At 48.1% G+C, this 25,666-nt stretch overlaps 1 protein-coding gene across 1 annotated transcript in view; it reads left to right on the plus strand.

Annotated features, from left to right (window-relative positions):
- Positions 1–25,666, plus strand: part of CSK (C-terminal Src kinase) — a 64,679-nt gene that overhangs the window by 777 nt on the left and 38,236 nt on the right. The gene's annotated exons all lie outside the window — the stretch shown is intronic.

The following is a 25,666-nucleotide window of genomic DNA, read 5'->3' on the forward strand; positions in this document are numbered from 1 at the left end:
TAATCCTGGGAGCTCTGTCACTCAGGATGCACCCCATGCTCAGATGGGATTATAGCCCTGCCCGCTGACTCCAGCCCAGGCATAGAGAGCCATCTGGGACTTCGCAGAAGGCCTATAACCCCTGTGTGGTCACTGATGAATGATTTCCTGGCCATGCCCCCTGAAGTGATCTGCCTGGGGCAATACCAGCTTTGGCACCTAGACCCAGTTTGTCAGCGGTTGCCGAATGGGGAGGCAGGGAGAGAAATGACTTTTCAGATTGCGTGTGGATGTTTGGAGGGCTTCAGTCACTCTCCCATTTGGACTAGGCCTGCGCTCTCTTCCCCTTCTTCCCAAAATAAAATCTCCTTTCTTCCCATAATGAGACCAGGGTGTGTTTGAATAGGTGATTTTGGCATGAATAAGATGTATCCGTTTGTTACCCCAGTACTTTGGGTTTGGAAATGTGTTGTGGTTGGCAGCTTGTGGCTGAAGTAGATTTGAATGGTTGGGTTACTGGTTTACTCCTCCCTCCCAAACAAATGGAGGGTCAAACTGCAAGTTTCCTCTGCAGCCCTAGGAGGCTTCTAACCGCATGGGTGGGAAGGGGGAGATTCGCTGGATAAAACCTTGACCCTTCCATGGCCGCCCATCCCTTTCTGTAGCTGCTCAGGGCGACAATCGCACTCGGTTCTCACAGCCATTCTGACAGTGCCCGAGACGACAGCCGCTGAGACAATGGGGACTCCCTCCTCCCCACGCTGACCACTGTTTCTTCCTTTCCATGGTGAGCCTGGGAGCCCAGAGAATGGGGTTGCTTATGCAGAGCTCATTCTAACCCAAGATTCATGTGTTTGGAGCTATGGATGGGGATCCGGGGCCCCTAGGTTGGTTTGATTCCATTCACTGAGGTTTCTCTAAGCCCAAGGATCAAGGGCCCTAGAACTCCTGGCTCTGTTGAAATACGTGTTGGCTCAGTATGAATGGTAGGCTGCTGCTGTCACCTAATGTGCGTTTCCTTGTAGACAGACAGCAGTGCTACAGCGCTCACCAGTCTTAGCCTTTCAGAGCCACATTGTGGAGACCAACAAAGCTGTTGATTGTGGAGAGTTTGGGTTTTTCCTCGCCCCCCTCGCTGCCCCCACAACAGTAGGCGAGTCATATTGCTACAAACTGAATGGTCTGTCTGTAGGACAAGCAGCAGGTCTATATTACTGCCCTCACTCCCATCATAGAGCAATCCCCTGGCAGCCATTATTGTATGTCACCGTGATGGGTGAGCGCAGCAGTGCTGCCTTTGTTGATGCTCTGAGCATAGGTTTCATGGGACTCGAGGTATGATGAGATTTCTTAAAATACCTCATGTTATTTAACTTTCATTGAGGTGAGTGGAAGGCAGACTTGATTGAGGTATTTAAGGTTATGAAGGGGCCGGTGAAAACTTTCATATCACATTACAAAATGGGTTCAAGGGGCGCTGCGAGCGATGGCCAAGTGAATTGAGAATACATAAAAGGAACTGTTTCCTTGCACAGTGTAGTCGGCCAATGGAATTTGAGGCTGTCAGTGGAAGATCAAAAAGCCGAATGGGGTAGTTGGGATTAAAACCAGTCTGAATGCTTGTCTGGCTGTTTATCATTGAGAGTTCTGCCTGGTAGTAGAACAGGAATCAAATCTCATGCTCCATGGCATAAACTGGTTACCTCAGGGGTCAGGAAGGAATTTTTCCTTGCACCACACACATACACAATTGCACTTGTAGCTGTGTACCTCAAGGGGGGCTCCCCAGGAGTGTGGTGTGTGCCGCAGGCAGGATACCAGACTCAGTGGAACCAATGTTTAGATCAGGGGTAGGCAACCTATGGCATGGGTGCCGAAGGTAGCACGCAAGCTGATTTTCAGTGGCACTCACACTGCCTGGGTCCTGGCCACTGGTCCAGGGGGCTCTGCATTTTAATTTAATTTTAAATGAAGCTTCTTAAACCTTTTGAAAACCTTGTTTACTTTACATACAACAATAGTTTAGTTATATATTATAGACTTATAGAAAGAGACCTTCTAAAAACGTTAAAATGTATTACTGGCATGCGAAACCTTAAATTAGAGTGAATAAATGAAGACTCAGCACAGCACTTCTGAAAGGTTGCCGACCCCTGGTTTAGATTCAGCATGTTCCTCTTGTCCCCTTTTTTCCAGCATTAACTCTGTATGTTGAAGGCTTATCTCTGGGCTCGTTCAAATTGTATTGGGATGGAGCTTTGGTGTATGGATTTTTGACCCCAGCAGGGTTACTTGTTTTGATTCAGTAATCCCTTTGTTGTCTCTTAGGCATCTTGCGATGGTCCCAGTCTTGCAGTTGAATCCATGTGAGTGGATCCTTCCACCTGTGCAGACCCACTCAGGACAAGAATAGGGACCCTACAGAAGTCAGCAGGATCCCACTCAGATGCATGTGTGTGTCCATGTAGCTCCGACTGCAGGATCACAAGCACAGGCCTCCTGTAGTTGTATAGTACATTCATAACCCACCTGTTCAAAGCCTTTGAGGTGCTATAGAACCTTGATGCAAGTGTTCTTAGCTCTCGAGTGTGTAATGGGATAGGGTGCCGAAGGGGCTAATTGAACATAATTAAGATCAGTTTTGCCATTGGCTGTTCTTTTCCCAGAATTTAGTGGAAAAAAAAAACTTGATCTGTAAAATTGTTGAGCAGCTGAAAGAGAGAGAAAGGACTAGGCGGTGTGAGTCCAGTTCAAAGGAGCAGGTGTCTCTGCTGCAAAATTGCTCACTGCTGCCCCCTTTGTTGGGTTAAACACTGAGTAGCTGTACTTGAATGATGTGGGGCGGGGGGAGGGGATTGCTTCTGTTTCCTGGATGTTGATTGGCCAGTCTTGGGATAGACAGGACAAAGAACACTGTCCCATGGGATTGTGGGATAGTGTTGGCGGATTCTCAGGACCTGAGTCTGGGGGGGCCTGGGCCTGAGCTGTGTCCAGACTGCAAAACAATGGAGTATGAGCCCAAGCCGTCCCCAGGCCTCAAGCTCAAACCCTTCACCCCTTCAAAGTCCTGGGACCCAGGCCTGAATCAGACAGAAATGTCTGTAGACAAAATGCGGGGTTGGACTTGAGCCTGAGTGCGAGCAGGGACTTATATTGTTGTACCCTAAATAGCAAAAGATTAAACAGGGTTCTGAGTCGGATCCTGACCCTAAAGAAGCAGTGATAAGGCATAGTGGTTGGGTTGTAGAGGGGAAGCTTGCGCTGCTGCCTGTTCTGCAGATGAACAGAGGCCTTCAGTTGCCGTGGCTGCTAATTCTGTGTCTGACTTGGACAGAGCTGCACCCGCTTACCCCAGGGCTGAATTTGCCTCTGCGTGTGAATCCTATTCATTTCATGGCGTGTGCTTCCCTGGACAATCTTTGCACAAGTATGCTTTGTGTGTGGTCTGAGGCTGTGTCTATTGTGGCCCCTCCCTCAAAGTTTCCCACTGGTTCATCTCCACCAATCTGTAGCAGCATGGGGAGCACTAGCAGAGACCGGGCTGCAACTGGCCACCATTGTCAAACTACAGTAACATTTTTCCAGGAACTAGTCAGAGCAGGTGTAGGTGGTTAAAACCCCAGCAGATGCCTTTTCTATACTAGCGCTTCTACAGTTACTGACACTTGTGCAGTTCTGCTGATGGTAGGTAGGAAGCTTCACTGGAAAAATGCAGTTGAAACAGAGGAGATGGTGGATGCTTTTCTAACCTGTGTCAACTCTCAGGTGTACAGTGCTCCCTCTTTGGTAGGTCGACTTGCTGTCCTAGCACACAGGAGTCCTGATTACTGTTAAGCATTAAGCTGGGAATAAAGGAAAGTTAAACAAAAAACCTGTTTGGAACTTGATGGGTTGGCTAATTGTACAAATCAAAGAGCCACTCCTGCTGTGATCTGCCTCCCTTGTATTGCAGATCAGGATGGTGTTTGGCAGAGCTAGAGATCATGTATGAGCTGCAATCCCCAGCTCTAGCAGGGTGAGTTAAAGGTGCAGTTTTTTGTAAAGTTCTGAACCTTGGGGTTGGTTTATGCCCTACTGTTTGTGCATTCACTTAACTAAATTACTAATGCTAAACCAATGACACTTCAGCTCTTACACTGACTTAAGAGTGCACACACTAGGAATCGGAGTGGTACATGGAGGGAAGCTTAGGGAAATAAGCCCTGGATTTGTGCAGTTAAACTGGTGCTAACCCCTAATGTAGAGACAGAGTGAAAAATGTGGTTATGCAGGTGCAGTTTATTCCAGTGTGCTTCTAGATCAGGGGTCGGCAACCAATGGCACGCGTGCCAAAGACGGCATGCGAGCCGATTTTTAATGGCACGCTGCTGCCTGCTGGAGTCCCTTAAAAATCCTGCCGAGCCCACCCCGTCCTGCTCTTCTCTGCCACCTGCCCCCTCCCATGGGGGCAAGGGGCAGAAGCTTGGTCCTGCCAGCTCCCCTGCCTCTTCCCGCAGTGTGCTGGGTTCCTGCCCCTCCTCCTTCTCTCTGTCCCTCCCTTCCTGCCCCCCAATCAGCTGATGGCCCTTGCGAGGGAGGGGGTGGGGGAGGAGCCGAGTCAGCGTGCTCGTGTCTCTGGGCGGAGGCCGAGAAGAAGCGGGGGCAGGGCCTTGGGGAAGGAGTGTGTGGAATCGGGGCATATCCCCTCCAGGCCCCTGCCGTGAGGACCCCATGACCCCAGCCCACACCCCCAGCCCTCTGCCCTGACTCTCCCTCACACTCACCCAGGTCCCTGTCCTGCAGACCCGCAACCCCCCAGGCCCCTGCCCTGCAGCCCTGCACACCCCTCAGCCCCCTGCCCTGAGCCCTGTACCCCCCTCACACACACCCAGCCCTCTGCTTGACTCCTTCGCCCTCCTGCCGTGACCCCAGCCCTGACTCTGGCACCCCCACACATACCCAGGCCCCCCACACCACATACCCTGACACCTGCACCTCCCTCACATGCCCCAGCCCTCTGTCCTGACTCTTGCATCCCCCCCACATACTCAGCCTCCCCACACCCCATGCACCCCCCACATCCTGACTCTTGCACTCCCCACATCCCCACCCCTCGCACCTAATGGGAGCTGCACAAGTAAGCGGTCCACACCCAAACCTCCTACCCCAATCCTGAGCCCCCACCCTCATTCTAGCTCCTGGCCAGACCCTACACTCCTACCTCCAGCCCTGTGCTCAGTGCATTCCCACCCTCAGCTCAGTGCAGAGAGAGGAAGAGAATGGCCAGAACCAGGGAGAAAGTAAGTACTCACTGTATGTGGGCAGAGCCGGGACCCCAGACCGGCAGCGGGATGAAGGGGTCCGGCAGCCGGGATCCCAGCTGGCAGGAGCTGGCAGATGGAACTCCTGAGCAGCAGTGGGCTGAGCAGCTCAGCCCACTGCCAGTCTGGGATTTTGGCTGCCAGCCCCTTGCCAGCCAGGGTCCTGGCCACAGGCCCTGCTTAGCCCGCTGCCAGCCTAGGTGAACGGAATCCCAGACCAGCAGCGGGCTGAGTGGGCCGGTGGCGTAAGATCAACATTTTAATTTAATTTTAAATGAAACTTCTTAAACATTTTGAAAACCTTGTTTATTTTACAATACAACAATAGTTTAGTTATATAATATATAGACTTAGAGAGACCTTCTAAAAAACAGTAAAAATGTATTACCAGCAACGTGAACCTTAAATTAAAGTGAATAAATGAAGACTTGGCACACCGCTTCTGAAAGGTTGCCAACCCCTGTTCTAGATTAAGGTGTAGGGGCATCCACACTGCTCAGTTACACTGTCAAACACCCAAACAGTACAAGGAGGCCCTAAACCAATTTCAGATAGTTCAGGTTCTCCACCTGCCCGAGTGCAGATTTTTGTGGTGTTACAACAACTTTAAAAAATGTTCTGTCCACCCTAGTGGCCTGTGAAAGGCCTTCCCAAACTGATAAACAGGAGAGAAGCAGTGAAACTGGCTGTATATTCAAAGTGCGTTAAAGGCACACAGCCAATCCATTGACGAGATCAAGAAAAACATATTTTTTCACCTGATCTTTCAGTTATGGTAATTGTAGGCGGTTTCTGTAACAGAGGTAGATAAAATCTTTCAGAGAGGATGTGATTCCTTGGTTGTTTTTATTTTTATTAAGAGTTAAGTCTCTCTTTAAGCAAGGGAAATATGAGTTGACTGTTAGGAATCGTTTCTGATGCTGAAGTTTATTGATTCCATGGTAGACAAACCAGTGGTTCATGATAAGTAGGATGCATTATCTTACATGGAGGGTCGGGGGGAGTGCTAGCCCAACCTCCTACAGCAATTTAAACGTTCGTTAAAAGAAAATTTCTGTCTTAGGAAGAATCTTCCAAATATGAGACTATCATAAGCTTAACTCCCCAATCTGGACCTTAGCGTCCAAAATGTGGTGCCTAGCATGAACCTCCAAGCTTAATTACCAGCTTGATCTTATCTCGCTGCCACCAGACAGGAATACAGCACCTGCCTCGCTCTGGTCCCCAAACTTTCCCTGGAGGGACCCCAAGACCCAGAAGCTCTGAGTCTTATCGGCAAGGAAATAACGCACTTCCCTTCCCCTCTCTCTCCCGCCTAGACTTTTCCTCTCTGGGCTAACCTGAGTGTACTGATGCAATCTCTTTATATCACAATACCAAGAAGCATGTCTCCTCTATCCACAAAGAGACAAACCCCAAAATACAAGAAACAGAAATGATTCTCTCTCTCTTTCCCCCTCCCACCAATTCCCTGTGGCTGCAGAGCTTACCCTCCCCAGAGAGAAAACTCAACAAGTCTAAAAAGAAACTTAATATAAAAAGAAAGAAAAAGACATAAGAATATAAACTCTGCATCAAGTGACAATACAGGGCATGCTTATAAGAAATATGAATAAACAGTCTGATTCAAAATGATATCCAATTTGAAACATTCCAGCAAGTTTACACACATGTAAATAACACCCAAAACCAACATAAAAGCCTATATTGTTTTCTACCTGTACTTACAAGTTGGAAACAGAAGATTAGAAATAGAAAGAACCTTCTCATAGCTGAGAAGACAGAAAAGACCCAGACCCAAAAAATCCCTCCTGACTTTGAAAAATCCAGTTTCCTGATTGGTCCTCTGGTCAGGTGTTTGGTTCCCTTTGTTAACCCTTTACAGGTAAAAGAAACCTTAACCCTTAGCTATCTATTATGACAGAGACAATATGATGGTGTCTATCTGTAACTCAGGAAGATAGCTCTCATGCCTCCACAGCTGCTCCTAGCTTTGTCCAGAGGCAGTCTGAAATGGACAAGACTCTGGTCAGTTTTATCCCTTGCTATTCAGGCCTTGTGAGAAGTGGTGAAAGTGACAGTCGGGTCAATTTCGCATTGCTTATTCTTGGGGAAAACCTGTGCGCAGCAGCAGAGGCAGACACTGGAGTGATTTGTGGTGGGGGAGGACTCAGAAATGGGTACTGGAAAGATGAGTAGAGGAGCGACTGATTGGTCCTCTGGTCAGGTGTTTGGTTCCCTTTGTTAACCCTTTACAGGTAAAAGAAACCTTAACCCTTAGCTATCTATTTATGACAGAGACAATATGATGGTGTCTATCTGTAGACTCAGGAAGATAGCTCTCATGCCTCCACAGCTGCTCCTAGCTTTGTCCAGAGGCAGTCTGAAATGGACAAGACTCTGGTCAGTTTTATCCCTTGCTATTCAGGGCCTTGTGAGAAGTGGTGAAAGTGACAGTCGGGTCAATTTCGCATTGCTTATTCTTGGGGAAAACCTGTGCGCAGCAGCAGAGGCAGACACTGGAGTGATTTGTGGTGGGGGAGGACTCAGAAATGGGTACTGGAAGATGAGTAGAGGAGCGAAGCACTCCCCTTACAGCAGCCAAGGGATAGAGCAGCAGATAACTCTCCATTCAGAGTGCCAGGAGGTTGTAGCCTAAGGGGGAGAGAGTGCTCCTTCATTCCAGCAGCCCTGGGGAGGGGGAACATCAAATGTATCGACTCCCATTAGCCAGAGGCGGATACAATAGATGGGTTCCTGTGTAATGAGTTAAGTAAATGGGAGAGAGCAGAGCTCCACCTTCATGGTTCAAAGAATCAGCTGTTCTCTCCCCCTGGCTTAGGTAAGTGTCACTCCCTTCTCCTTATAGACTGTTAGTCTATAAGGTGCCACAGGATTCTTTGCTGCTTTTACAGATCCAGACCAACACGGCTACCCCTCTGATACTCGCTTCTCCTTGGCGCCCTCTCCTCTTTTATCCACTGCTGAACAGGGTCTATGGACAGCACCTGAGTAAGAATCTCAGCGCTTTCCCTCTTCCCAGAAGTTGGGAGTGACTGGCGGTGCTGGCGGACTGGATTTATCACGCTAGGACTTCTTGGTAGTGCTGCCCTTCATGTTCTTAATTGGCCTATGGGTTTTTTGGCTAACAGATCTTTACTGCCTGTTTTTCCCAGAGGAGCTGGGAGGAAGCTCCTGTTATATGGGACACTTAGAAGCAGACTGTCTATAAAAGTAGCACAGATTGCTGGACAAAAGATTGTAGGGTACAACCCTGTTTCGGCCAAAGGGGGTAGACTGTAGATAATTCCCCAGGATTCATCTAGCTTTAATTTCAGTGATCTTACACAGCTTCCAGTCAAGTTGTGTGAGAAACAGTGCCACCTTTCCCCATTCTCCTGACATGGAAGAAGCTGGCACTTTGTCCTCCCCTGGAATCAGGGGGATCAGCTTGAGTGGAGGTCTCTAGAAACGGGGACCGTGGATTCGGCAAAGGCTGCGCCATTCATGGGTGGAACAAATTCCCTTTTCTGTGCAGCAAAGTTGCTAATTGGGTTTGAAATCAGAATGCGCCGTTCTTTACCCGACTTCCTCTGCGCTCACTGCCCTTGTGGTGGGGCTCAGAATTGATAGCCTCCGAATGCCAAGCACACAAGCTGATGTACTGAGGAGAAGGCGGTTGCTGCCTCCTCTGCTGCAGCCTTGGCTGCTGTTGCAGGATTTCCCCTTGCAGCAGGCACTGTGCTCTTCATCGTTTGGTTCCCCGCCCCCTATCTGACTCGAAGAACCACATGAGATAAGATGAGAGGATGAGCGAGAAGGGGCTGGGCAGGGGGTGTTATGTAATGAAAGATGCTGCTTTGCTTCTGCTCTGGTCTTGTAAGTTTCCCCCCCTCCCTCCCTTCCTCATCTTTAAAATTCATAAATAATTGACACTTGTTGAGAAGCTGCTGGCTGGGCCCCATGCTGCAGAGACTCAGCACTGAATGGAGACCAAACTCTTGCGGCCTTACAGCGCCGGCTCTATCCCTTCACCCAGTGACAGTGCGTGGCTTTAAGGAGCCGCTGACGGTGTTTCACCGGGGCAGCTCGCTTGCTGGGGAGGCCTCATAAATTCTACCAGCCACACCATTCTTGAGGCGTAAGCCTGGCCAGGCTGCGATTGTAATGCCTACGGAGCCGACTGCCATCTGATGGAGATGCTGCTGTGCTGGGGAAAGTAGCTCAGAATCGGGGAGGTGGGGAAGAGGCTGTGTATGCTACAGAAAGGGTAGCGCTAGCCTCGAGGGCTGGGGTGAATTGAGGATTCACTCTCGGAATGTCCTGCCAGCTGGACGCTCCAGCTCAGTCAGTTACAATCTGTGGAGACGCGGCAGCATGGCATGCGGAGAGAGGAGATGTCACGGATGCCAAATTGTTCGGAGGTTCATAGCTTAGTGCCAACGCCTTGAGTTCCACGTAGATGTCTGGTGGCAGGCAGTGCAGCTCCCGGAGCGCTGGGGTAACGTGGTACTGACATGCAGCGTGTCTCAAGACGGCTGCAGTGGCACCGTGCGCTTGCCACAGTGTTAGGGTGGCCTTAGCATGCAGGCCCCTGTACAGCACATAGCAGCAATCAAATCTTGAGGTGACATAGACGTAGATCATGGTGGCCAGGTCCCTGCATTGGAGAGAAGAGGTTGCACCTTGATGTCTAGGTGCAAGTGGAAAATGTGCTCTTGGCCGCAACTGCTACCTGGGCATCTAGGAATAGCCGAGGATCTAGAAATACCTGTGTTGCAAATGGCTGTCTCGGGTTGTGATCTAAATTCAGTCAGCTCTTCCCTCTGCTTCTCCCAACCCCCCAGTGTGATCTCCATTTTGTCCAGATCTGTGTATGGCAGGGCTGATTCAGGGCCATGCCCCAACCTTGGCGTGCTGCTGCAGTGCCATATAAGGACATGCCAGGGCAGAATTCCCCTAGCATCGGAGCAGCGTGGAGATGGTGTAAGCAGCTCTCTGTTGCCCCAGCATAGGGGATGTGCTCATTGCAGTAATTGCTATGGGGATTCTCGGCTGAAATACAATCCATAGGCAACTTTGGGGAGGCTGGGGGCTAGCTGGGCCCTCACAGCTGCCCAGAATCAAGATGCCAGAAAGGTGGCTTAAAGCCACCTGTACCACTCCAAAGGAGGCTTGTGTTGTCTGCATGAATGTGAGATGATTATAAATAGTGACTGTGCAGTGGGAACTCTGAAAAGTCTGGTAATGTAAACAAAGCTGCTGCTAACATTTGAGATAAAATTGAGGGTGGCGATGTGCAGATCCCAGCCGTGGGTGTGGTATAAGAACCTTGATAAGGTGCGGGGGAGGGCGGAGGATGGCCTAGGACGTGCACTATAAATTCCTGATGCAGCTGCTGCTATTTAGGGCTCAAAACCTGGTGTGACCGGTCTATGGAACGTCCTGATGTCAGAGGTGTGCTGGTCTCGTACCGTGGGCCTCGTTCTCCTCTGTTACATCCGTGCAATTCACTGACTTCAGTGGTGGTGTTCCTGCTTTACAGCAGTGTAAGTGGGAGGAGAATCAGGCCCCAAGACATGACTGTCCGCTGAGTTTCGGCTTTAGAACAGTTTGGTTTAAAGTGGGGGAGAGGAGGAGAGTAGTAAAATCTAACCTGGCAGGAAGTCTTCATGCCTCTCCAAATATTAATAAAAATAATAGAAATAACCATATTTCCTGTGTTATTGAAGGCTGTAGAGACTATTAAAATGGCAAACCTTTTTAGAACTTGGTGCATGTTGCACTCTGTGCAGTTTGTTTGCGTTTCTCCAGCAGCTGGACAATACATAATAATGCCTTGCTCTCATGCAGCGCTTTTAATCAGCTGCTTTCAAAGCACTTTGCAAAACAGGTCGGTATTATTATTGTGCAGGTGGGGAGACTAAGGCACAGAGAGGGACAGTGGGCAACTTTGGGCAACCCAATCAATGTCATCAGTTTCACCCTTGTTTATAGTCAGGTTCTCAGCTCTGCAGTGTTTGTGGTGTGACCGCTGCAGAGGACAAAGATCAAAGCTTTGGGCCAGATTTGAGTGGATAGTGTCGGGCCAATGGTGTGAGAACCCCGCAGTGAAATTGGCATGGCCCTACTCTGTCTCCAAGCCACCGCACGCAGTAAACCAATAATACCAAAGGTGAAAAGTTAAAGCTGAAATATTCCATCTTAATTATCTTGGGTTGTGGCACAGAATTAAAAGGGAGGGGTAGTTTGTAAATGATTTAGTATATTTATACTACAGTAGTGGTTGGCCTCTGTTGTGCCAGTTGCTGTACAGCCACACAGTGAGAGGTAGTACCTTTCCCAATGATCATGCAGTCTACATAGACAAAACAAAGGACGGGTGAGTAAACAGACACAGAGAGGGGAAGTGACTTGCCCAGTGTCCAAACAGCAAATCAGTGGCAGAGCCAGGTGTCCTGAGTTCCAGTCCAGTGCGCTGTCCATTAGCTCATGCTGCCTGCTGCCTTTTTTTCATCTTGACTGTGTCTGTTGGTTTTGTTCTTTGGGTTAGTCTGGCAGATCCCCTTTCCTAATGGAGGCTAGAGACTCCAAAATAATTGCTGGTGTTTTTGAAGGGTGTTTTCCCTCCAGCTACCAGTTCTATCCCTGTGTCTGTCCCTCCTTTATGTCCAAATGACTGTACTGAGCGATTGGATCCGGGCTCTTCTGCATTAGTGCTCCCCTAGGGGACCTGCTTGGGGAGGTGGGGGGTTAGTGAGGGTGTGAAACTGACAAAGATTTCAAATTACTTCCAGGAAAAATGCCCCCGTCTGCTGCCTGGTGATCCTATAGGGTTCTTCCTCATAGGTGAGCGGGCCCTAAAGGATGGAAGGCGCTGGAGTGCAGAGCTGGGGGATTTAGCTGCCAAAGCAAGATGGGTTGAATCTGGGTGACCCTAGGGGATGCTTCGAGTCTTGAAGAGCAGCTAGTTCTGTTCAATTCAACCGTGTTGATGGGAGTCACGCACTTCCTTCTGCTCTCAGAGGGCCTTATCCAATGCCCATTGAAATCAGTGGGGGCTTTCTGTTAACTGGGCCTTGGATCGGGCCCATCGTGCAGTACAGAGAATACCATTTGGCAGTCCTGCCAGCTGGTATTGATGCTGGCATTCAGATCTGCTAGAGAGGCCGTGGAGATATTTGGTGAGTTGAAGTCCTGTTCCTGTTGGCTCCACGACAGCTTAGACTCATCTGGTGAGAGCAGACAGGAAAGGAGCTAAGGACAATCACAGGTGCTGACCACTGTCCTTCAGCCTCTATATAGAATCCCCTTCATCGTAGAGATGGATCATCTCTCCATGTTAAGGGTGGCACTAGCTTCCCATTCTAAACCTGGTTGCCACCCATGTGCAAGAGATTTGTCTTGTCTCTATATCAAAGCCAGCTATGGCGTCCAGGTCACCTCCTGCCTAGCTGTCTCATACAGGCCAAGAACTTGAATGGGCTGTGGAGACCGAGCTCCCCTGTACAGGTTAGGACTGTGAGGGGTACAGGCAGGGGACGGTTCGGGGGGATGCTTGCTCTGCCAGTCTCCATGCTGCACCTGTTCTTGGGACTTCACCTTCCAGGGCTGTCAATCTTTCGCTAGCAGGGAATCCACTTCCAGTGAGTTTAAAGGAATGATTTTAGGTTGCTGAGCTCCCTGGCAGATACTCTGTTTGCTCTGCTGTAGAGTGGATTGCTCCCCAGTGCAAGGATGCAACAGATTTATGGCAGGACCGTTCCCTCTGAGATCAAACTGCCCATCATGTTCTCCCAAGGTGGATGAGAGAAAGCAATTGGTGCTGAGCCTTGGCACAGCAAGATAAAAGATGGATAGTTTCCTTCTTCATGCTCCGGCTGTATTTCTGCTTCCTTCTGCAGCAGTGCCTTGTGGGTTGAGTTTGCCTCCTCTGAATCCAGCAGAGCTGCATTTCAGTGGAGAGGAGTTTTCAACATGAACGCAGACAGAATCCGTGGCTCCAGAATCTCCCATGGAGGCAGGCCCAAGAATAGCAGGGTCAGATATGTGGGGAAATTTTTATCCAAAGCTGACACAATCACACTGAACAGGAGCGGTTGAGCCCAGTCATGGCTTTTTTTTACTGCGATTTCTGCATTTGGGGAAGTGGCTCTCACAGCTTCAGTGCAGGATGGGTGACGTCTGATTTTACTGGGGGATTTTACCTGCAGGACCTCATGGGGATTCAAAGAGGAGACTGGGTGACATAGTGCTCGTGAGTGGCACTGGTGCATTACCAGCAGGGGAATTCAGAACCATGGTTGCAGGGTCTATCTTGGACATATGCCTTGTAGAGCGGCGGTGGAGCTGAACTGGATTCTCTTTCCTTCTCTGATCCTTTATCCTGTGAATTCTGTCTGTGCTCCAGTGTCTTGGGGAGGCTTCAGTTTTCTTAGAGGATGCTAATGTTTGGCTGATCTTTCAATTTAACCCCTCCCAGAGCTGCGACCTTTTCTGATCTGAGGGTTAAACTGTTATGTTTCCTCCTTTTGCCCTCCTGAAATTCTGAGCCACAGGGTTGAAAATGAAATTGCTAAGTAATGATTAGAGCCAAACTGCATCCTGAAAATGAGTGCAAGGAGGAAAGAAGAACAATTATAAAAATTGGAAGAGAAAAGACAAGAGAACCACTGAAGACACAGCACAAGGTGCATCTGCCTGCAGACAAGTTGTGATCACATCAGTGCTTTTAAGCTAAATGGGTCATTTATGGGGACTGGTTGCAGGGGAGACATTGGTGGAAAACAGAGCTGCTGCAGTCAGTCAGTCAGGTGGCGCTCTTTCCTTTGTCAGTATAGAAGCAGTTCCCTAGCGTTGTGTCAGGGGGTGCTATGCAGCTAGAGGCACCATCTTAGAGATCAGCCGGAAAAGCCACGTTCTGCCCATCAAGGCTGTCTAGGGTGACCAGATAGCAAGTGTGAAAAATAGGGATGGGGGTGGGTGGGGGGTAATAGGAGCCTATATAAGAAAAAGACCCAAAAATCGGGACTGTCCCTATAAAATCAGGACATCTGGTCACCCTAAGGCTGTCTCCACTGCAGATAAAATGCCCAAAATCCCCAGCGCAGAAAATCTTGCTCGGAGTCCAGATCTCCAGACTTGGGTCCCTGCCACAGGGCTAAAAATAGCAGAGTAGATGTTCCTGCTTGGGCTCTGAATCCCAAGAAGGGGTGTTTGAGCAGGAATGTCTACACTGCTGCTATAAGCCCCTGAATCTATAGACCTAGACTCCAAAACTTGTTGCCCTGGGGTTAGAACATAAGAACGGCCACACTGGATCAGGCCAATGATCTATCTAGCCTAGTATCCTGTCTTCTGACAGTGGCCAATGCCAGGTGCTTCAGAGGGAATGAACAGACCAGGCAATCATCTAATGTTTCATCCCATGTCCACTCCCAGCTTCTGGCCAACAGAGGCTAGGGGACACTCAGAGCATGGGGGTTTTTGTTTGTTTCTTTTTTGCAATGTAGACATATCCGAAGAGTTCCTGTGCACTTTTGTAAGAAAATATGTAATTAAACTCTGCCTGCTAAAATTCCCCGTTTTGTCGGACACTGTATTTCTCCCCTTCTCTTGAACCGTTCACTCAGTGTTAGTGTGGTCTTATAAACAGCATTCGTATTCCATGTGAGGCGGCTGCATTTCAGTATGGATGAGGTGATCCACAGTGTAAAGCGCTTTGGGAGCTGGCACTTTGAGGAACACATGTGAGGAGAGTTCTGATGGGTTAAAGTAGCTTGAACTGAGCAAATAATTTATACGGAGGAGCTTATTCCATACGTTTTACCACCTTTTCTGTTTACAGAATATCAATAAGCAGATCATGATTTTTCTCACAGGTATTAGAAAAGATTCCAAACGTGTACTGAATTTCGTTGATTCTCTGGTTTGCTATTTGAACTGTATCGTTCTTGGTCAGTCACTGGCCGCGTAATTCTTATAACCAGGCTTCTGCTGTAAATGCTGGACACAAAGTGATTTTTACAATTGCCTTTGAGCAGGTGAGCTTAACATTCACTTTCTTCAGGCATTTGTGCTGGTAAAACTTGGTCATGGCTATGATAATGGAAAGCGAATGCAAGCACAACTGAAGTCAGTTAGTAGTTTAAATAAAAAAGCTACTGAAAGCTTTTTGTAACACCTTTACAAACACCTCAGCCTTTAGTGGGGAGCAAGCTAGCGACACTCATAGCCCAAGCAAAGGAGTAACTTGTGGTATGAATAAGGAGCCAGCTTATGCCTTGAGAGAGACTTGATCTCACACCGGTATGTTACCTGGTATTTACCTAGTTCTAAAAGTGACAGCCCACTTTGCGGCAAGGCAGTGCTGCTATTGATCAGGGTGGGTACAAATAATTGATAATATTTAAATTTTTTAATGTGATTTATTGAAAAAAATGTGATTTTTTTTTAATTCTTTTTTTTTTTAATCGGATTTTTTTAAATGTATATCTTGCTAAGTCTTTGCTTTCTTCCCATTTTATAGGCTTAAATTACATCAGGGGATGTTTTGTATTTGATTCTTTAATTAGTTTTCTTACTGTGAATGGGGATTTTTTATTTTGCATAGGTTTTTCTTTCTATTATGAAGTTTCACACTTTACCTGTTCAACTGTGCTGAAAAAGACAAGCCCAGAGCCTCATTAACCGCCGTAGTGTGAGAACGACATAAATGCAAATGCACAAAACTGATAGTAAATAGCCCGTGCTATGTTTGTAACCAAGATCATTATCTGAGACACTGAATTTCCACAAGCCGTGAAAGGTGAAATGCTTTGATTGGACTGTGCTCCTCCTCCTTACACGCTATGTAAGGTGACATTTTCATAAGCACATAAGTAACCTAAATATGAGTGTAACATCCTAACTTCAGGCTCTTGGTTTTGAAATTTCAGCTTGTGTGTTTAAAAAAGTTCCCAGTCATTGTGCCAATGGAAAGTCTAAATAGCTCAGTTTTGTTTTGAAAATGACAAAGATTTTATGTGGCTGTAAGAAGCTGTTAATACAAATACAGTTTTAGCCCCTGATGCTTCCAATGTTTATGCATGTGCTTAATTTTAAGCACCCACGTATTCCCTTTGAAATCAGTGGGATAATTCATATGACTAAAGGCTGAAGTGTTCATAGGATGAAGGCCTTTACTGTCAAGATTTTGTTGGGAAGACCCAGGTTCTATTCCCTGCTACCCCACAAACTGGGTGACTCAGACTCATAGTGTTTAAGGCCAGAGGGACCATTAGATCTAGTCTGACCTCCTATAACACACTCGCCAGAGAATTCACCCAGTTACCCTTGAAATGAGCTCAGTAACTTGTGTTCGGCTAAACTCTCTCTTCCAGGAAAGCATCCGGTCAGGATTTGGAGACATGTAGAGCTGGAGAATTCACCACTTCCCTTAGTAGTCTGTGCCAGTGGTTAATCACCCTTCCTTGTTAAGAAGTTGGGCCTGAACCCCTTACTATATGTCTACACTGCAAGTGAAGGTATGCTTGTAGCACAAGTGAACATGCTCAGAGCAAAAACCCACTGGGGACAAGGGGTATGTATTCTGATTTCTAGCCCAAGCTGCCACGTTGTCACTACTGTTGTCGCCGGTGCTAGCTAGATGAAAGCAAACACAGGTGTGCCTATATGTGCTGCAGTCCACACCTTCACTTGCAAAGTAGACATGCCCTCAGTCTGCCTGTGCCTCAGTTTCCCACATCTGTATAATGGGGACGATAGCACTGGTCTGCAACCCAGGGGTGTGTGAGGATAAATATGTTAGATTGAGAGGTGTTCAGTTACTATGGTGGGGCGGGGTCATGTCAGTAACATAATTATACTGTTTTCATGGGTGGCGGGTATCATAGGCTGGGGGAAGCTGTGCCTCCCCAAACAGCCACGTATGGCCCCGCCCACACTCCGCTCCCAGGTCCCCCTCCTCCCGCTTCCTGCTCGACCAGCTCTAGTGAGTCCAGTCTCCCTGGGGGTGGCCCTCGCTCAGGCTGTGCCACCCACTCTCCCAGCACTCGGAGGCTGGGGGTGCTTCATGGCAGGGGCACTAGCCTGGGGCAAGGGCCAGTGGCTGCGGTGGGGCGGGGATCTGGGATCCAGGGGTGGGTGGGTGCAGAAGGGGACAGGGTCTCAGACAGAAGGGGCAGGGGCTGATGGGTAGCTTCCCCAGCTGGCGGTTCACGTGCCACCTGTGCTGCTTTTGTAAGATTCAGTTAAGATACCCCAACAGTAGTGGTGGTAAAAAAAGAAAAATATAGCATTTATAAGTGAGTTCATTATAAGTTTGCAGTAAAAGAATTGCGGTAACACAGATTTTTAAATTGGTTTTACAAGGTGTCGACCTGACTCAGATCAATGATTTAAAAATAAATAAATCAAGAGAGTAAATTTTTTTCCACCCTGTGGTTTGTGCTCTGCATTGGGGTAATGCCTGAAAGCTCCAGCTGAGGTCAGGGCCTCATTGTATTGGGTGCTGTTGCGATCCGTAGCACGTCCCTGCCCCAGTGAGCTTACAGTCTGAATAGACAAGACAGACAAAGAGGGGGAGAAAGGGAGTGCTGTTATTGCTATTAGGCAGAGAGAGAGAAAGTGGCTTGCCTAGGGATGTGACAGAGCAGAAAACAAAGCCAGATCTCCCAAGACCTAGTCCAGTGCCTTAGTCACAAGATGATGATGGTTAAGACCACTTTCCTTGAATTTGTGCAGGTGCTTTAACTGCATTCTTTGTCCTGCCCACCAAATCCCTCTGTTATCTTTTCGGGTCCCCTTATTAAGAAAGCACAGATCAAGTCAATGCCCCGTGTTCACCCAAATTAGCTGAGCCCTGATCCGCTGGTAGCAGTTTCTTCCAGGGTATCTTTCACAATATTTACAACCCCAAGTATTAAAAAAATCATAAGATGGACTTAAAATAAGATTTTTAAAGATAATAAATTGATATTTTTATTTGTGCGCTTCAAGGAAAGCACCAAATATCGCAAGAGTCGCAGTATAATGGCTAGATGACATTATCTATTTCTGTGTGAGCTATTTACTGTTGGGTCCAACCATAGATATACGCTATTGACTCCAAACAAATACTTTATAGCAATATAATGCTAAGTAGGTCTGTCACCTAAACATTTTATAATTATTATTATTTCTGCTTGCTGTGAGGGCTGCAATACAATATTATGTTAATTGACAATGTAAATTAAATTTAGACTTGAAATTAGACGAAGGTTTCTAACCATTAGGGGAGTGAAGTTCTGGAACAGCCTTCCTAGGGAAGTAGTGGGGGCAAAAGACTTATCTGGCTTTAAAACTAAGCTTGATAAGTATATGGAGGGGATGATATGATGGGATAGTTTAATTTGGGCAATTGATCTTGGATTATCAGCAGATAAGTCTGCTCAGTGGTCTGCGAGGGGATGTTGGATGGGATGGGATCTGAGTTACTGCAGAGAATTCTTTCCTGGGTGCTGGCTGGTGAGTCTTGCCCACATGCTCAGGGTTTAGCTGATCGCCATATTTGGGGTCGGGAAGGAATTTTCCTCCAGGGCGGATTGGCAGGGGCCCTGGAGGTTGGAGGTTTTTCGCCTTCCTCTGCAGCGTGGGGCATGGGTCACTTGCTGGTGGATTCTCTGCAGCTTGAGGTCTTCAAACCACAATTTTGAGGACTTAAATAACTCAGTCATGGGTTAGGGGTTGTTATAAAAGTGGATGGGTAGGGTTCTGTGGCCTGCGTTGTGCAGGAGGTCAGACTAGATGATCATATTGGTCCCTTCTGACCTATGAGTCTGAGTCTGAGTCCCCCCTCCTTGGCCCCCCAGAAGATGGCCATTGGATCATTCTGAGCTTGCTCCATCTGTAGACCCCCAAACCTGCATTTAGACTATAACAGAGAGATCTGATGGGGATCAGGACGATCTGGGGATGGAGAGGACTCACTCCCGGTCGATAATGACTTTCAGTCCAGAAGATCGATCTGAAGACCCTGTATGGCGGGATTGCATCACCTGCCACTGAAATGCAGCTGTCATTTTGCGCCAGCAAAAGCACGCAGCATTGGGGGTTTCCATTGAGAACACTTGTACTTCCTCCTCCTCTTCCTCTGCAAGGGGCATTTTAAGCAGGCAGAATGGATGAACTCTCCTACAAAGCGCTCTGGGATCTTAGCAGTCACAAGGAAGTGTAGATTGAAGTCTTCTTCAGAAGATATTACCTCCGGCAGCACAGTGGTCCCTCATGTACTGGCTTCTGTGCCTATTCAGAAAGCAGGGCCCTATCTACAAATCATCATCAGCACTTCCAGCACCATTTTGGTCTCTAATCCTGCTTAGCTCGCAGCTTGGGCAGAAGGGCTGCAAGGTTGCTGGTCTCAATTTTAATCAAACTGGTAATCTAACCACTCTGCCCTCTGTGTCCCTTTCTCCCCACCCCCCACCTCCTGCATAGGTTATCCTTTTCCTAGCAGTAGCTAGAAGCAGCTGCTGCTTTGTGGATCACAGTGAGTGAAATGAGAAGAGAGTCTGCTTTGGGGGGAAGGGATGTCAGAAAATAGCGGAGTAAATTAGATTAGATCCAGTAGTTGAAAGCACTCAGAATCTCAGGGGATCTGGGCAGGTTGTGTTACTTCAGCTATCCTAGCTGTTTTCAGTGCACTCATCTTCTACAGCCTTCAAAGCGGCAGGAGTGGGGGAAGGGAGAGAAATACCCTCTGTAGAATATGCCAAGGGACAGTATGTCTACACTACAATTAAAAACTCGTGACTGACTTGGGCTACTGGGGCTCGGGCCAAGGGCTGTTTAATTGCAGGGCAGAAATTCGGACTCGGATGGGAGAGTCCCAGAACTCGGGCTGCAGACTGAGCCAGAATCGCTACACTGCAATTAAACAGCCCCTTAGCCCGAGTCAGCTGGCCCGGGCCTGCGTGGGTGTCTAATTGCAATGTAGACATACTCCAAGACAGTGGTTTTCAAAGTTCGGGTCATGACCCAGTCACCTTGCTCAGCACCCAGGGACCCTGGCGGCCAGCCAGTAAAAACTAGTAGTAAAACGAGTAGTCCCTACCCGGAAGCAGCCAGCAGCAGGTCCGGCTCGTAGGCACTGCCCCTGCCCTGAGCACCAGCTCCACACTCCCATTGGCTGGGAACCAGCCAATGGGAGCTGGCATGGAGGTGGTGGTGGTGGGGTACCTGAAGGTGAGAGCCGTGTGGAGCTGCTTGCGCGCCTCCGCCTAGGAGCTGCACCTGCTGGCTACTTCCAGGGCGCAGCGCGGTCCGTGGTGCTGGGACAGGCGGGAAGCCTGCCGCTGCACCACTGACCAAGGGCCGTTGGAGGTAAGCCCGTCCCCCAACCGCATGCCCCAAATCCCCTGCCCCAGTCCTGAGCCCCCCCCAAACCTGGAACCCCTTTCTGCACCCCAATCCCCTCATCCCTAGCCCCATCCCAGAGCCCACACCTCCAGCCCAGAGCCCTGACCCCCTCCCACACCCCTGCCCGAGCCCCCTCCCATGTCCCAAACCCCTCATCACCAGCTCCATTGGGTCACAGACATCAACAATTTTCTTCAACTGGGGCGCCAGAAAAAAAGTTTAAAAACCACTGCCCTAAGAGGCTAGTGACGATTGCATGCCTAGGTCTAAACCTGAATGTGGAATGGATGTAGCAAAATTTTGGCAATGGTTAAGCTTTTAAATTTGTATTCTGCTTCCCTGTTTGTGATGTCAGCCACAGTTGAGGGTGTGTGTGCCTTTCTGAGGAGTGAAGGACTTTGAAAGCTGCAGTGATAGGTGAGACACAATCCCACACCATCAGGTTCCTGCAATTATCAGAGGCTTTTTTCTGCTTGTCCTTTCAGTTGTAACAAAATACAAGGAAATTAAATGCCAAAAGCGTAGTTTGTGATGAATTACACTACAGCACCCGCACAAAAATGAAAGTTCTTGTAGCCATATGCGCTGGGTCCAGCACACACGTGCGCTCTGTGAATGTTAGATTACTAGATTTTCAGAGGTGATCGAGACTGGCCAGACTCTGCTGCTCCCATTGAAGGCTGTGGTAAAACCCCCGTTAACCCACAATGCTGAGCACTTTTGAAACTCTCATCTTAAATGTATTGCTTTAATGTGTGCGGAGGTCGAGGTTTTCCACTGTGACCAGTGATTTTGAGAGTCTCCGTTTTTTGGGCACCCAACTGGTGACACCTTTAAAGGGATCTGATTTTCATAGATTTATAATATCATAGATTTTTAGGCCAGAAGTGACCATTAGATCACCTAATCTGACCTAAAACAAAGGATCGAATTTCACCCCCATATTGAGCCCAATAACTTATGTTTGGCTGAAGTCTATTTTGTAGAAAGGCATTCAGTCTTGATCTGAAGGCATCAAGAGAGAAAGAATCCATCACTTTCCTTGGGAGTCAGTTCTGCTGGCTAATCACTCTCCCTTTCCAAACTCTGTGCCTTATTTCTGATTTGAACTTCAGACCACAGCTGCGCAGCACTTCCTGAAAATTAGGTCTCTTCAAGCTGTCTGAAGCTGCACACCCCAAAATTGCTGGTTTCTTTTGAAAGCCCAGCCAGGATTTTCACTCTGATGTTAAAACATGGATACCCATCCACCCTCCCTCCCCACACACACCAAAAAACCAAGAGAAGGTTTTTATCAAATACCCAACATCTCCAATTTTTTTGCTGTGAGGACAAATTGTTGTTTTTTCTTGGTGGTTTGACTGGCCTTTTATTTTGTGTTTGAGCAGAACCGGATGCACTGGTAACCTGATTCTGTTCTGTGTAAGTTCTTGAGCTTGGGCTCTTGCCCCGGGGCAGAGGGTGGGGGCTCCAGCTGTGAGCCCTGTTCCTAGCTGACAGCTGAGGGGGATAGCTGTGAGCCCAGCCCCAGCTCCATTTTCACATCAGGGAGCCTACCCGTCGTGAAATTGACATTCTTGTCAGTTTCACAGCTCCAGCTGTGAGCCCCACCTGCTGCTCTGAGCCAGAGGCAGCTGTGAAGCTGACAAGAATGACAGTCAACAGCTAATGTAAGTAACAGTCTCTGAAAAGCCGCTGCATTGCCCTAACTACACTGACATAAACGCTGGTGGAGTCATGGCAGTGTAGCAGGCCACTTACTTTGGCAGAAGCAGCATTCTAGTGTAGACGCTGACATAATTAAGTCAATGTAAGATGCCTTACATCAGCCTAACTCTGTAGTGTGGACCAAGCCATAGGGTTTGTCTACACTGGCAGTTAACAGCGCTGCAACTTTCTCGCTCAGGGGTGTGAAAAAACACCCCCCCTGAGCTCAGCAAGTTACAGTGCTGTAAAGCGCCAGTGTAAAGTGTCCCAGTGCTGGGAGCCACACCCCTTGTTGAAGTGATTGTGTTTTTAGAGCGCCACAAGGCACGTTAAAGTGCTGTCGCGGCAGCGCTTTCGCACTGCCAGTGTAGACTAGCCCATAGTAATGCTCCTGTAATCACCTTCACTAGGAGATCATCTGGGGGAATTTGTGTCTTCAGAGGGGGCTGAGTGACAGATCTGGAATCTTTTAAAGAAACCAACTTTTAAAAAAATTGTTAATTAAAAGCTTTTTTTAACTCATAAAAATGAGCCATAATTAGCCTAAAATCAGGGGAAACCCTTGCAAACAGGACACCCTGAATATATTTAGTACTTGCAGGGTGGATGAGGTTAGTGCTGCTATGGGAGACTTAACTTTTCATTTCCTGATGCCTGTGTGGTCAGATTGTAAACTCAACTTAGATCTTTGCATTCAAAGAGCAGTTCTGCTCTGTGCAAAAGGCATGGTGGGCTTCCGCAGCGATCGTGCCTACGTGATTTCAGATCAAGCTTGCTCGGTTTGAGGTCTCAGATTAAGTTTCCAGGGCTTGCAGTTAGACAAACTTTTTGTTTTTAACTTGCAAATTCAAGGTGTGATCTTTATAGCTTGTGCACTGTCTTAGTTAGAAAGAAACTGCAGACAGAAGCTTGTCAACAGTTCAGCTTGCTGTTAAAAATTTCTTTGGGCACAGCAGCAACTGGATGTAACCTTGAATCCAGATAAGGAGCAGACCTGTTCAGTAAAATGCTGGTTTTATACTATCACCTTGCTGTCCATGAGCACAGTTTAAAAGTCATGGGAACTGGCCCATTTAATAGTGACAGCTCTTGGTCTGCACCACGCCATGATCTCAGATACTTCAGATGCAAGGACTTATGGGAGCTGAATGAGAGCGTTAGAGAAGATATCATGCAATCAAACACTGCACAGCTATTCTGAAAACCTGCTGAGAAGCATGGTAACCACACAGGGGCACACAGAGGCCATGGCTACATTGGCATTTTACAGTGCTGCAACTTTCTCACTCAAGGATGTGAAAAAAACACCCCCCTGAGTGCTGCAAGATACAGTGCTGTAAAGCGCCAGTGTAAACAGTGCCGCAGCGCTGGGAGCGCAGCTCCCAGTGCTGCAAGCTAATCTCCATGAGGAGGTGGAGTACGTGCAGTGCTGGGAGAGCTCTCTCCCAGCACTGTGACCACACTCACACTTCAAAGCGCTGCCGCGGCAGCGCTTTGAAGTTTCGCGTGTAGCCATACCCAGAGCCTGGTGGTTGGAATGTCCTGGCTATGGGGGTAGAGGAGAAATTCCAAATCTTTTAGATATTTGCATTTTTTTTGTCTCATTCTGATGGAATGAACCTTTCTGTAAATGCCACCCAAATGTGTATGGCTCTATTAGCCAAGGAGCTGGTCTCCCCTAAAGCTGGCTGTTGTAACGGTTGCTTGGTGAGATGGCCAGTAGAAAACTGTCTCCAAACATGAGCAGCAACAGACGTGCATGTGCCATGTTCTACTTTCTTCACCTGCAGCAGTGCCTGATCCTGCAAGGTGCTGAGTGCCCAATGCCTGCAGGAGTCGAGGGCATAGAGCACTTCCTCCAGGTGTTAATGCCCACACCTGATGGGGGAGCATTTAAATGGCAACATTATTTAAGCACTGCTAATGGAAAGAACAAAGCCTCCAAGACTGTAAACTCTTTGGGGCAGGGACTGTCTTTGTGTTCTGTGTTTGGACAATGCCATGCGATCCTGATCCCTGGCTGCGGCTGGTAGGCGCTGCTGCAGTGCAGATAATAAGGGGGAAGTTGAACTGAGTGACCCTCTTGCTGAGGGCAGGCCCCAGGGTAGTTCTAGGGACCCTGCGGGGTTAATCCTATTTTCAAGTGCCCCGACCGCTGCAGTGATTTAAAACTGGAGAATCTCCCTCCCTCCTGGTCAGAATGGCAGTGACGGTGGGGACTTTTGCCTTTTTCTGCAGCATGTGGGTGCTAGTCACTTGCCAGGATTATCTGAGTATCTCTCATGTAATCATTTCCTTGCCATTGCTGGAAGGTGTACCTGGATTCCTCCTACTCGCTGCCTGTAGTACGGAATAGTCTAGTCTCCTGTGGGATGTAATATGTCAGTCTGATTTCCGGTGTTGGGTTTTGTGTGCAGGTGCTGGGCCTGGCGTTGGTGGCCTGTGGTAGACAGGTCTGACAGAATCATCTGCTGTTCCCTTCTGTCCTTGGATTCTGACTCTGGACCTTGTCTACACTTGAGTTCTGCACATGTAACTATACGGGGCAAACCCTCCAGTGTGGACACATTTTCTAACCCCACCTCTCCAAATGACATTAACTATGCCACAAATGCTCTTCTGTTGGTGTAGCTGCATCTGCACTGGAGGGTTTGCCAGTATACTTTGTTGACTCGGGGATGTGATGGGTTGTTTTTTTTTTATAAATTGGTGTTAAGTTTTAAACATTGCAGTTGTGCCAGCATATCAGTGCTTTTGCTAGTGTAGCTTTTACTAGTTTGGTGAGTGAAATAAACTATATCAGCAGAAGTGCTTTGATCCCAGTATAACTGTCTCTACAGTAGGACTTTTACTGACATCGCTGTGTTGGCAAAACCCCCAGACTCTTTACTGATACTGCTGTTCTAGTGAAACATTTTAAGTTGAGGGTGTGTGTGTACTAGAGCGGCACAGCTTCCTCCATTGACAGAAGATTTCTCCATCAGTGCAGTTAATCGAGCTTTCCAAGAAATGATAACAGGATCAACGGAAGAATTCCGCCATCAACCTAGCTACATCTACAGACATGGGGGTTAGGTCGACCTAACTGTTGCACAAGGCATTACATTTTTCACAGCCCTGAGCCGTGTAGGTAGATCACCTGATTTAGGTGTAGACCAGGCCAGAGACTAGCCCTTAGTGTTTGCACTTGTGATAATGTGGTGGTTTTTGTATTCATGCTGCTGCTTGGGTGGGGACACTAGACTGGTCAATTTTACTTCCTGCCTCTCATCGTGTTGTAATGT

The sequence above is a fragment of the Chelonoidis abingdonii genome, chromosome 9 (genome assembly GCF_003597395.2).
Source record: "Chelonoidis abingdonii isolate Lonesome George chromosome 9, CheloAbing_2.0, whole genome shotgun sequence".
NCBI lineage: Eukaryota > Metazoa > Chordata > Testudines > Testudinidae > Chelonoidis > Chelonoidis abingdonii.